Source organism: Dendrobates tinctorius, unplaced genomic scaffold, assembly GCF_039654945.1.
Source record: "Dendrobates tinctorius isolate UK_male_01 unplaced genomic scaffold, ASM3965494v1 ptg000202l, whole genome shotgun sequence".
Lineage (NCBI taxonomy): Eukaryota > Metazoa > Chordata > Amphibia > Anura > Dendrobatidae > Dendrobates > Dendrobates tinctorius.
In genome coordinates this window covers 2,679,346-2,692,643 of record NW_027361869.1, presented here as the reverse complement: position 1 = coordinate 2,692,643, position 13,298 = coordinate 2,679,346, and the positions used below count along the sequence as shown (strand labels likewise).

General features: G+C 52.4%; 1 protein-coding gene across 3 annotated transcripts in view; it reads left to right on the top strand.

Moving 5' to 3' along the window:
• IFT140 (intraflagellar transport 140) overlaps positions 1 to 13,298 on the top strand; it is a 127,610-nt gene that overhangs the window by 43,044 nt on the left and 71,268 nt on the right. The window lies entirely within an intron of this gene.

The window sequence follows — 13,298 nt, the reverse complement described above, 5'->3', positions numbered from 1 at the left end:
AGTCTGCGCTACGTGGTTCCTCACAAAGGCCTAGGCAGGGGACACTTTGAGGAGGATGAGGAGGAGTCAGTGGAGGAGGAAGACATCTCTCCAGAGGAGGGAGGTACCCAATGCTCTAGTCAGTATGTACAGCGAGGGTGGGGTGATGCAGAGCAGGCAGAGATGACAACTCAAGCAGGGGACAGCGTTTCTTTGGCAGTTGGGAGTCTGCAGCACATGGTTGATTTCATGCTGCAGTGCCTGAGAAACGACCGCCGCATCGCCCACATTCTCAACCCGGCTGATTATTGGGTGTACACCCTCATAGATCCTCGCTACCGGGACAACTTACAAAGCCTCATACCACCGTTGAACCGGGAGCGTAAAATGCGGGAGTAACAAGACACACTGGTGCAGTCCATCATGTTCTCCATTCCACCCGACAGCAGTGCTGCTAGTGCTTTACAAGGCAGCTCTGTGCGTCGAGGCAGTGGAGGAAGCTCTACACAAAGAGGGAGCAGAGGCAGCGCCTCAGCACAAGGCAAGACCAGTATGGCCCAAATGTGGCAAAGTTTTGTGTGTCCGCCACAAATGTCTACACCATCACAGACGGCTCCAGTCAGCAGGAGGCAACGTTTCCGTCAGATGGTGACAGACTACATGTCTTGCCCTGTCAGTGTACTCCCAGACGGCTCTTCCCCCTTCAAGTTTTGGGTCTCTAAGCTGGATACATGGCCAGAGCTTAGCCAGTATGCATTGGAGGTGCTGGCTTGCCCTGCTGCCAGTGTATTATCGGAACGCGTCTTTAGTGCCGCAGGTGGTGTACTAACAGACCGTCGCACGCGACTATCCTCCGATAAGGTTGACCGGCTTACTTTTCTGAAAATGAACAAGGCCTGGATCTCGCCAGAATTTGCCAGTCCTCTTCCAGAATAAATAATTGGTTGGCAACAGTATCCAGGTCTCCTGTTGTGTTCATGTTTCTACCATCTGAACTGTAATCCGTGGGCTTCAACACAGCTAGTTGTCGCTCAGAAGTGCCGTCTGCACAGAGAAAAACACTAGCTCCTGTATTAGTGGGGTTCAGTGTCAGGGTCCTGACAGCGCCGGCGAGCAGCCTCTGCTAAGCAGGGACTCACCCGCACCGCAGGGACCCCCGGGGACAAGAATAGCCGGAAAATGCACTAAGAAGACTAGAAAGCAGGCACAGGACCTTCGGTCATGTGAACGGTCATGTGGCTGCAAGGGGGCGGGGCTTAGCGTCAGAGAAGCCAGAGAACTCAGATTACGGCAAAGCAGAAGTCATGTACTGTACAGACCAGCGAGGTACAGGAGGGATAAACAGACGGGAGGTCAGACAAAGCCAAAGGTCATACACAGGATCACAGTACAGTACCAGGGATGAGACAGAGCAGATAATCAGGGCCAAGCAGAGATCAAAACCAAACAGACATATAAGGTACCAGGCAGAATCCAAAGCGATATCCAGAGAACAGACCGAGTCATACACAGAGAATCAAGTAACCAGAACACAGCACAAACACACTCAGGGGTCACCACACAGTGCCAAGGGCGAAAGTATAACTGACTGGGATGGGAGCGTCCTGAGGCTATAAGAAGCCTCCCCCAGAACCAGGGAGAGGCCACAATCATAGCCCCAGGTGTGCAGGTAAGCCTGCACCGGGATCACAACCTTTAACCCCAGAAATGCCAGTCATCAGCACTGGTTCCAGACATTAACCCCACATTAACCCCACGTGTGCGAGTCAAACCCGCACTGAGATCTTGACAGTACCCCCCTCTCAACGGGGGGCCTCTGGACCCCCAGGCTTGCCCGGGTACTTAGCATGGATCAACAAGGCGATCAGCATGCATCAACCGGGCCGGTACCCAGGACCTGTCCTCCGGTCCATACCCCTTCCAATGAACCAGGTACTGTACCGACCGCCGTACCAACCTGGAATCTACGATATGACCAACCTCGTACTCCACCTGCCCCTCGACCAAAACAGGAGGAGCAGCAGACTCGGAGTCTCCCCGGACTGCTTCAGAAGGTTTCAGTAGAGATTTGTGGAAGACGTTAGGGATCTTGAAAGAGGGTGGAAGGCACAGCCTATACGCCACTGGATTGATTTTTTCCACAATCTTGTACGGGCCAATGAATTTGGGTCCCAACTTTGCTGACGGAATCTTTAACTTAATGTTTCGCGTGGAGAGCCAAACTTTCTCTCCCACCCGAAACATGGGACCAGGTGTTCGTTTCCTGTCCGCGAAAAACTTATACCTGCCTTGAGACCTAGATATACGCCGCTGGACTTCTGCCCATGTATCTTTTAACCGCTGAACAGAGTCCTCAGCCCCGGGACACCCCGAATCCAGACGAGAAAACTCACCAAAATGAGGACTGAACCCATAGTTAATCAAGAAAGGGGACCTACCAGTGGATTGACTCACCCGACTATTGAAGGCAAATTCAGCCAACGGCAGTGCATCACACCAGACATTCTGTCTAGCAGAGGTTAGACACCTGAGGATCTGTTCCAGGGACTGGTTAGTGCGCTCCGTCTGCCCATTGCTCTCAGGATGGTATGCAGACGAAAAGGACAGAGACATACCTAATTTTTTGCAGAAAGCACGCCAAAACTTGGCCACAAACTGCACACCACGATCAGACACCACATTCAGGGGTACCCCATGCAACCGGATCACATGCTGCACAAACAACCTGGACAACGTCTCAGCTGACGGTAGTGCGGACAGGGGTACGAAATGAGCCTGCTTAGAAAACCTGTCCACCACTACCCATACCACTGTATTACCCTTAGATGGAGGGAGATTGGTAACAAAATCCATGGATAAGTGAGTCCATGGCCTTTCGGGCACTGCCAAGGGTATCAGCTCCCCTGCCGGCCGGCTATGAGAGCTTTTAGAACGAGCGCAGACCCCACAACCAGCAATGAATTTTTTTATGTCCGAACCAAGGGTAGGCCACCAAAAGATCCTAGCCACCGCCAGACGTGTGGCTGAAATACCAGGGTGAGCACTCAGCTTGGATTCATGGAACTCCTGCAAGAGTTTCAGGTGAAGTTGCTCTGGGACAAACAACTTCCCCTCCGGCTTGGCCGCCGAGGCCTGCGACTGGGCCCCCTGAATCTCCCGTTCCAATTCAGATGAGACCTCTGCTATCACAACCCCAGGGTGAAGAATGGAGGACTGTGGCTCAGGGGGCGACACCGGCTGAAAACTGCGTGATAAGGCGGGAAAAAAAAAGTGACCAACGGGCCTGTCTGGGCGTTAGTCTTTTAGCAGACTCAATGTACGACAAATTTTTGTGATCCGTGATCACCGTAACCGGGTGACTGGCCCCCTCCAAAAAGTGCCTCCATTCTTCAAACGCCAATTTGACCGCAAGAAGCTCTCTATTGCCTATGTCGTAATTTCCGCAGCAGAGAACTTCTTGGAAAAGAAAGCACATGGTCTGAGGTTGGTTAGAGTGGCAGGCCCTTGGGACAACACCGCCCCCACCCCCACCTCAGCGGCGTCCACTTCCACGACGAATGGTTTGGACGGATCTGGCTGCACTAACACAGGAGCAGACATAAAACATTTTTTCAGCATCGCAAAGGCCTCTTTTGCGAGCGAGGACCAATTTCTCACATCCGCACCTTTGCATGTTAGATCCGTGAGAGGTTTGACCACTTGCGAAAACCCCCGGATAAATTTACGGTAATAATTGGCGAACCCCAAGAAGCGCTGAAGACCCTTAAGATCTCGGGGTTGCACCCAATCCGCAATGGCCTGCACCTTCTTGGGGTCCATGCGAAAACCCTCACCGGATACAATTAACCCCAAAAAGGACATCTCTTGTACACAGAATACACATTTCTCCAATTGGGCATACAAATGATTTTCTCTCATCCTTTGGAGCACAGTTCGTACATGTTCCAAATGAGAATACTTGTCGGGGGAATATATCAAAATATCATCTAAGTAGATAACGACAAAACGACCAACGAGATCAGAGAATACCACGTTGATGAAATTCTGAAATATGGCAGGGGCGTTGGTAAGACCAAACGGCATGACTAAATTTTCAAATAGTCCCTCGGTCGTGAGCAACGCGGTTTTCCATTCATCCCCCTCCCGGACCCTTATCAAATTATATGCCCCCCGAAGGTCCAGTTTAGAAAACCACTTTGCCCCTGATAGTTGGTTACATAAATCGGGAATCAACGGAAGGGGGTATGTATTCCATACAGTAATTTGATTAAGCTCCCGGAAGTCGAGACAGGGACGTAACCCGCCATCTTTTTTCTTTACAAAAAAGAAACCTGCCGCCACAGGTGAGACTGAAGAACGTATGTGTCCTTTGCGCAGACTTTCAGTAATGTACTCCTTCATAGCCAAGCGCTCAGGACCGGACAAATTAAACAGACGGGCTTTGGGTAATTTAGCCCCCGGGACCAGCTCAATAGCGCAGTCAAAGGGTCTATGTGGCGGTGACGTCTCGGCCTCGCTTTCGGAGAATACATCTTCGAAGTCCTTCAGGCATTCTGGAATACCTTCCAGCTCGACAGATGATACAGACACAGATTTAACAGGTTCAACCAGCAGTGCGGATTTATCACATAGCTCAAAATCATTAAACCCCCATTGTACAATCTCCCCCATTTTCCAGTTAATAACTGGGTTATGGCGTTGTAACCAGGGCATGCCCAACACCAACCCTGCAGGTAGATTGTCCAGCACAAAACAACTTATGTTTTCCACATGAATAGCGCCCACTCTGAGCGAAAACACATCAGACTTAAAGCGAATTCCCTCCTTAGTAAGGGGAGATGAGTCAATGGCCATCACCTTGATCGGAACCTTGAGCCTAACTGTCCCTATCTTGCAGTGTGTGACCAATTGGGAGTCAATGAGGTTAATAGATGATCCGCAGTCCACGAAGGCTGTAGAGGAAAAAGAACTACCATCCACAAACAGTTCCACAGGCAGTAATACTTTAGAAAACGAGGAAAATGGTACCTGATGGTCTGAGCAGCCTCCCCATTGACTACCCAGACCTAGTCGTTTCCCGCTGACCGGGTTTGAAGACGGGCAATTCGGGCACTCCCTTTTCCAATGTCCCGTTTTACCGCAGTAAAAGCATAACTGCTTGTCCTTCCGGCGTTTCCTCTCCGTATCCTTCAGGGAGAGGGCGCCTACATCCATGGGCTCAGGGGCAGTCTCTTTTCCACTGGGGAATAATGGAGTATCCACCTGCATCACCCCTTTGGCCCGCAGCCTGCGGTCCATCCGGACGGCCTGGGTCATGGCGTCCTCGAGAGAGTTAGGTGGGGGATGTAACGCCAAGGCATCCTGCAGCTGCTCAGACAAGCCTCTGTGAAAGAGTCCTCGGAGTGCGGCGTCGCTCCAAGAGACCTCTGCCGCCCAGCGGCGGAACTCAGAACAAAACCACTCAGCTGAGTGTTTCCCCTGACAGACACTCATCAACATGTCCTCTGCCAATCGCACTCGGTCAGGTTCATCATAAATGTGCCCGAGGGCCTCAAAGAATGCGTTCACTGACATACGTTTAGGAGCAGAGGAAGACAGAGAGAAAGCCCATGCTTACGGAGCCCCCCGAAGTAGGGAAATAATGACCCCCACCCTCTGGAACTCATCCCCGGAGGAGCGGGGCCTTAGAGAAAAAAAAAGCTTGCATCCTTCTCTGAAAGACCTGAACTCCTTTTTGTCCCCTGAGAAAAGGTCTGGCAATTTGACCGGAGATTCGGGGGACGCTAATGACACATCCCTACCCCCAGAACTAGAAGCCCCTGCATCGACAGCCCCCTGCACAGTAACCACCAACTGTTGCTGGGTCTGGGCCATCGTGCGTTGTTCCACATTGAGCTTATGGAACATTTGGGTCAGGTGCTTGACCTGATCAGCCAAGGCTTGTATGGGATCCATGAGGATAACACACACTTTTTTTTTTTTTTTCCCTTCAGAGAAAAAAAAAAAACAAAAAAACTGAAAGGGTCAGTTATAATGTCAGAGACACCGCACTGAACTTGCTCACTGAGCCAGTGTGCGTGTCCTGAGTAAAGCGAAAGCGTGCTCAAAGCTACCTGTGGAGCGGGCAGCAACCGAATAGATGCGTACTTCAGAGCCGCAGGACCTGAAGCACGTGACTGCTAGAGGCGTGGCCTAAACTCCACAGAGCTAGGAGCTGCAAGACAATTCCTAGCAGAGTAACTGCGAGACAAAGTTACCCAGGGGTATAGACAGTGAGAATAGTCAGGACGTAGCCAATGAGTCACACACGGAGATAGCTGCAAGGTACCAAAGGGGGCGAGCAGAGAGTAGTCAGGTCACAGGCAATGAGTCATACACAGATAATAACGCAGTACAAAATCAACAGGCAAACTCACAACGGGAAACAGAACCGGGTCAGAACCATATAAACAAGCAATAGCAACAAACAGGCACACGGGGGTCAGCACACTAGGCCAAGGGCGAAAGTATAACTGACAGGGATGGGAGCGTCCTGAGGCTATAAGAAGCCTCCCCCAGAACCAGGGAGAGGCCACAATCATAGCCCCAGGTGTGCAGGTAAGCCTGCACCGGGATCACAACCTTTAACCCCAGAAATGCCAGTCATCAGCACTGGTTCCAGACATTAACCCCACTGTGCGAGTCAAACCCGCACTGAGATCATGACATTCAGTAATGCCAGCTGCTCCCCTGCTGTGTGGACGGCAAAGTCTCCTGCTCCCTCCACAATCAAACTACTACTGATTTTTAACCGTGCTCCACTTAGGCATCTGGCTCCACTGTCTCTAGTATTTCCCCTGGCCTCCAACCCCGCCAGTTGCTGCTCTGAAGTGGCGTCTGCACAATCCACACTTGTTCCTGTCTTACTGGGGCTAAGTCACGTCAGTGAGCAGAAACTGGCGGGGTTGGAAGCCAGGGGAAATACTAGAGGCAGTTGAGCCAGAGGCCTAAGTGGAGCACAGTTACAATCAGTAGTAGTCTACAACCTATATAAAACTTGCTGCAAGTTGGCCTCCACCTGCTGCATGATTGATCCTGGGCTTCAACGCAGCCAGTTGTCGCTCGGAAGTGCTGTCCGCACAGAGAAAAACACTAGCTCCTGTGTTAGTGGGGTTCAGTAACGTCAGCTGCTCCCCTGCTGTGTGGACTGCAATATCTCCTGCTGCCTCCACATTCAAGCTAGATCATATTTTCAACTTGCTCCAAGTTGGCCTCAGCCTGCTGCATGATTGATCCTGGGCTTCAACACAGCCAGTTGTTGCTCGGAAGTGCTGTCCGCACAGAGAAAAACACTAGCTCCTGTGTTAGTGGGGTTCAGAAACGCCAGCTGCTCCCCTGCTGTGTGGACGGCAAAGTCTCCTGCTCCCTCCACAATCAAACTACTGCTGATTTTTAACCATGCTCCACTTAGGCCTCTGGCTCTACTGTCTCTAGTATTTCCCCCGGCCTCCAACCCCACCAGTTTCTGCTCAGAAGTGGCGTCTGCACAATCCACACTTGTTCTTACTGGGGCTCAGTCACGTCAGTTGATCCCCTCATGTGTGTCCGGCAATGTCTCCTGCTCTGTCCACATTCCCATTACTAGTAGTGGGAATGTGGACAGAGCAGGAGACATTGCCGGACACACATCCCCTGATGTGGGATCAACTGACGTGACTGAGCCCCAGTAACACAGGAACAAGTGTGGATTGTGCAGACGCCACTTCTGAGCAGAAACTGGCGGGGTTGGAGGCCGGGGGAAATACTAGAGACAATGGAGCCAGAGGCCTAAGTGGAGCACGGTTGCAATCAGTAGTAGTCTACAACCTATATAAAACTTGCTGCAAGTAGGCCTCTGCCTGCTGCATGATTGATCCTGGGCTTCAACACAGCCAGTTGTCGCTCAGAAGTGCCGTCTGCACAGAGAAAAACACTAGCTCCTGTGTTAGTGGGGTTCAGTAACGCCAGCTGCTCCCCTGCTGTGTGGACGGCAAAGTCTCCTGCTCCCTCCACATTGACACAACATCCGATTTTCTACTTGTTCCAAGTAGGCCTCAGCCTGCTGCATGATTGATCCTGGGCTTCAACGCAGCCAGTTGTCGCTCGGAAGTGCTGTCCGCACAGAGAAAAACACTAGCTCCTGTGTTAGTGGGGTTCAGTAACGTCAGCTGCTCCCCTGCTGTGTGGACTGCAATATCTCCTGCTGCCTCCACATTCAAGCTAGATCATATTTTCAACTTGCTCCAAGTAGGCCTCAGCCTGCTGCATGATTGATCCTGGGCTTCAACACAGCCAGTTGTCGCTCGGAAGTGCTGTCCGCACAGAGAAAAACACTAGCTCCTGTGTTAGTGGGGTTCAGAAACGCCAGCTGCTCCCCTGCTGTGTGGACGGCAAAGTCTCCTGCTCCCTCCACAATCAAACTACTGCTGATTTTTAACCGTGCTCCACTTAGGCCTCTGGCTCTACTGTCTCTAGTATTTCCCCCGGCCTCCAACCCCGCCAGTTTCTGCTCAGAAGTGGCGTCTGCACAATCCACACTTGTTCTTACTGGGGCTCAGTCACGTCAGTTGATCCCCTCATGTGTGTCCGGCAATGTCTCCTGCTCTGTCCACATTCCCATTACTAATAGTGGGAGTGTGGACAGAGCAGGAGACATTGCCGGACACACATCCCCTGATGTGGGATCAACTGACGTGACTGAGCCCCAGTAACACAGGAACAAGTGTGGATTGTGCAGACGCCACTTCTGAGCAGAAACTGGCGGGGTTGGAGGCCGGGGGAAATACTAGAGACAATGGAGCCAGAGGCCTAAGTGGAGCACGGTTACAATCAGTAGTAGTCTACAACTTATATAAAACTTGCTGCAGGTAGGCCTCTGCCTGATGCATGATTGATCCTGGGCTTCAACACAGCCAGTTGTCGCTCGGAAGTGCCGTCCGCACAGAGAAAAACACTAGCTCCTGTGTTAGTGGAGTTCAGTAATGTCAGCTGCTCCCCTGCTGTGTGGAGGGCAATATCTCCTGCTGCCTCCACATTCAAGCTAGATCATATTTTCAACTTGCTCCAAGTAGGCCTCACCCTGCTGCATGATTGATCCTGGGCTTCAACACAGCCAGTTGTCGCTCGGAAGTGCTGTCCGCACAGAGAAAAACACTAGTTCCTGTGTTAGTGGGGTTCAGTAATGCCAGCTGCTCCCCTGCTGTGTGGACGGCAAAGTCTCTTGCTCCCTCCACATTGACACAACATCCGATTTTCTACTTGTTCCAAGTAGGCCTCAGCCTGCTGCATGATTGATCCTGGGCTTCAACACAGCCAGTTGTTGCTTGGAAGTGCCGTCTGCACAGAGAGAAACACATGCTCCTGTGTTAGTGGGGTTCAGTAATGCCAGCTGCTCCCCTGTTGTGTGGACGGCAATATCTCCTGCTGCCTCCACATTCAAACTACATCACCTATAAAACTTGCTGCAATTAGGCCTCAGCCTGCTCCATGACTGATCCTGGGCTTCAACACAGCCAGTTGTTGCTTGGAAGTGCCGTCTGCACAGAAAGAAACACATGCTCTAGTGTTAGTGGGGTTCAGTAATGCCAGCTGCTCCTCTGCTGTGTGGACGGCAAAGTCTCCTGCTCCCCCCACATTGACACAACATCCGATTTTCTACTTGTTTCAAGTAGGCCTCAGCCTGCTCCATGATTGATCTTGGGCTTCAACACAGCCAGTTGTCGCTCAGAAGTGCAGTCTGCACAGAAAGAAACACATGCTCTAGTGTTAGTGGGGGTCAGTAATGCCAGCTGCTCCCCTGCTGTGTGGACGGCAAAGTCTCCTGCTCCCCCCACATTGACACAACATCCGATTTTCTACTTGTTTCAAGTAGGCCTCAGCCTGCTCCATGATTGATCCTGGGCTTCAACACAGCCAGTTGTCGCTCAGAAGTGCAGTCTGCACAAAGAAAACACTAGCTCCTGTGTTAGTGGGGTTCAGTAATGCTAGCTGCTCCCCTGCTGTGTGGACGGCAATATCTCCTGCTGCCTCCACATTCACACTACTACTGATTTTAAACGTGCTCCAACTAGGCCTCTGGCTCCACTCTGTCTCTAGTATTTCCCCCGGCCTCCAACCCCGCCAGTTGCTGCACAATCCACACTTGTTCCAGTGTTACTGGGGTTCAGTAACGTCAGCTGAACCCCAGATGTGTGTCCGGCAATGTCTCCTGCTCTGTCCACATTCCCACTACTAGTAGTGGGAATGTGCTACTAGTAGTGGGAATGTGGACAGAGCAGGAGACATTGCCGGACACACATCAGGGGAACAGCTGACGTTACTGAACCACAGTAACACAGGAACAAGTGTTGATTGTGCAGATGCCACTTCTGAGCAGCAACTGGCGGGGTTGGAGGCCAGGGGAAATACTAGAGACAGAGTGGAGCCAGAGGCCTAGTTGGAGCACGTTTAAAATCAGTAGTAGTCTACAACAGATATTAAACTTGATGAAACTAGGCCTCATCCTACACCCTGATTGACCCTGGGCTCCAACATCGCCAGTTGCTGCTCAGAAGTGTCTTTGGCACGGGTACTCCCTCCTGCCCATCCTGGTTCCAGCATGCCTGCTGTTTCCGGGTAGTGTCAACATCACTTTGCCACCGACTCGTTGACCGGTCGTGCTGCGGTCGGGTGAGCCGAGTCCATGAGGCCTGCAGTTTAGGTGCTTCCTATGTGGGCTGTTGGTTCTGGTAATAAAGGCTGGTTCCATAGTGCCAATAGGACAAGCACCCCCTGTAGGACTGTGGGTTTCGGTAACTGCAGCCTTGCAACTTTGTTTATCATTGGTACCTTCTGCTACCCATCCGGGTTCCAGCACCGTCAGCAGGTTCTCGGCAGTGCCATTGGCCAAGGTGCCTCCTTCTTGGTATCCGAGTTCCAGCAACGTCTGCTTGTTCTTGGTAGTGCTTTGTAGCACAGGTACCTCCTGCTTAGAAACCGTGTTCCAGCACCGTCAGCTGGTCCACGGTTGTGCCATTGGCTCTTGTTCCTTCTGCTGCCACTCTGGGTTCCAGCACCGTCAGCTGGATCTCGGTAGTTCCATTGACTCTTGTAGCTTCTGCTACCCATCCGGGTTCCAGCACCGTCAGCTGGTTCTCGGCAGTGTCTTTGGCACGGGTACTTCCTCCTGCCCAGCCTGGTTCCAGCACGCCTGCTGTTTCCGGGGAGTGTCAACGTCACTTTGCCACCAATACGTTGTCCTGTCGTGTTGCGGTCGGGTTAGCCGAGTCTGTGGTGCCTGCAGTTTAGGTGCTTCCTATGTGGGCTGCGGGTTCTGGTAATAAAGGCTGGTTCCATAGTGCCAATAGGACAAGCACCCCCTGTAGGACTGTGGGTTTCGGTAACTTAACTGCGGCCTGCTCGCGGCCTTGCAACTTTGTTTATCATGGGTACCTTCTGCTACCCATCCAGATTCCAGCACCGTCAGCTGGTTCTCGGCAGTGCCTTTAGCTGAGGTGCCTCCTTCTCGGTATCCGAGTTCTAGCAATGTCTGCTGGTTCTTGGTAGTGCTTTCTAGCACAGGTACCTCCTGCTTAGTATCACGCTCGCGCCTTGGCTGAATGGCGCGAGCTGGGGGGTTGTGGCCCCACTGTGCCACAAACCAGACTACCCTGGAAGGGGCGTAACTACGGCAGCTACCTTGGTCTTCACTGGAGCCTCTGATGGTGAAGTCAGGCTTGTGCGGCAGGTAGCTGTCGGGTGCCACTCCAGGGTGGTGTCTGGCTGTGGCTGCTGATCCCACTCGGGAACAGGACACCTGGACAGGTGCGAGTGACAGGCAGACTGAGACACAGGGCAAGAAGGTACGACAGATACAGGGCAAGCAGGCACGGCTTGAGACACAGGATAGGCGGGCACGGCTTGAGACACAGGACAGGCGGGCACGGCTTGAGACACAGGACAGGCGGGCACGGCTTGAGACACAGGACAGGCGGGCACGGCTTGAGACACAGGACAGGCGGGCACGGCTTGAGACACAGGATAGGTGGGCACGGCTTGAGACACAGGACAGGTAGGGACCTGTTCACACAGCAGGTGCAGGTATGGATGCCGGCAGGCAGGAGTGGAATATGGAGGAACAGGTTTGGACCTGTTCATACAGGAGGTGCAGGTATGGATGCCGGCAGGCAGGAGTGGAATATGAAGGAACAGGTTTGGACCTGTTCACACAGGAGGTGCAGGTATGGATGCAGGCAGGAGTGGAATATGAAGGAACAGGTTTGGGCCTGTTCACACAGGAGGTGCAGGTGAAGGCAGGAGTGGAGAGAGAAGCTGCAGAAAGAGGTTCTGCAGCGGCAGCAGGGGTGGAGCAAAGCTGAACCACAAGGTCTGTGGAGAGAAGCTGCAGCAAGAGGTTCTGCAGCGGCAGCAGGACTGGGGCAAAGCAGAACCACAAGGTCTGTGGAGAGAAGCTGCAGCAAGGGGTTCTGCAGCAGCAGGAATGGAGCAAAGCTGAACCACAAGGTCTGTGGAGAGAAGCTGCAGCAAGAGGTTCTGCAGTGGCAGCAGGAATGGAGCTAAGCTGAACCACAAGGTCTGTGGAGAGAAGCTGTAGCAAGAGGTTCTGCAGCGGCAGCAGGAGCCGTGCAGACAGAGCGGCTAGAGTGCAGATGCACAGACAGGGAGGACACAAGGAAAGACACAGCAGAGAAAGAACCACAAACAAGGAGACTGACAGAGGTAAGACTGAGTTCAGACAGAGACACAGGGGCAAAGACACAAGGACCAGGATATTCTGAGACAGAGCACGGACAAGGTACAGGGAACAAGACTCAAGGGCCAGGATATTCTGCCTCCTGGCAGGCGGACAAGGTACAAAGCTAGACAGAGTATTCCTACAGAGAAGGAGATACACAGAACAGGGCCTGGCTAGTTCAGCAGCAAGGGGCTAACTGAGTTTAGACATTGCACAGGCAATGTTTCAGTGGGAGTGGTGAAACTAAATAGTCAAGGGCTCCAGGTGATTGGTCAGGGACAGATTACCCAGGTGCACCCAGACTGCATAAGAACCAGAGAGTTCAGGCGCCGCCCCCCTATACACACAGTCAGGAAACATGGAGAGCAAGCAGGAGAAGAAGAGGCATAGCACATGGAGCTCAGGGCTGGCAACAGACAGATTTCACAGCATGGCTTGAAGCAGAAAGTAAGTTGGTGTGCGGGGGATGGGAGGCCATGCAGTGACGCCAGCAAGGTTGTTACACTTAGTAACCATTTTCCAGCACTGTCAGCTGGTCCACGGTTGTGCCATTGGCTCTTGTTCCTTC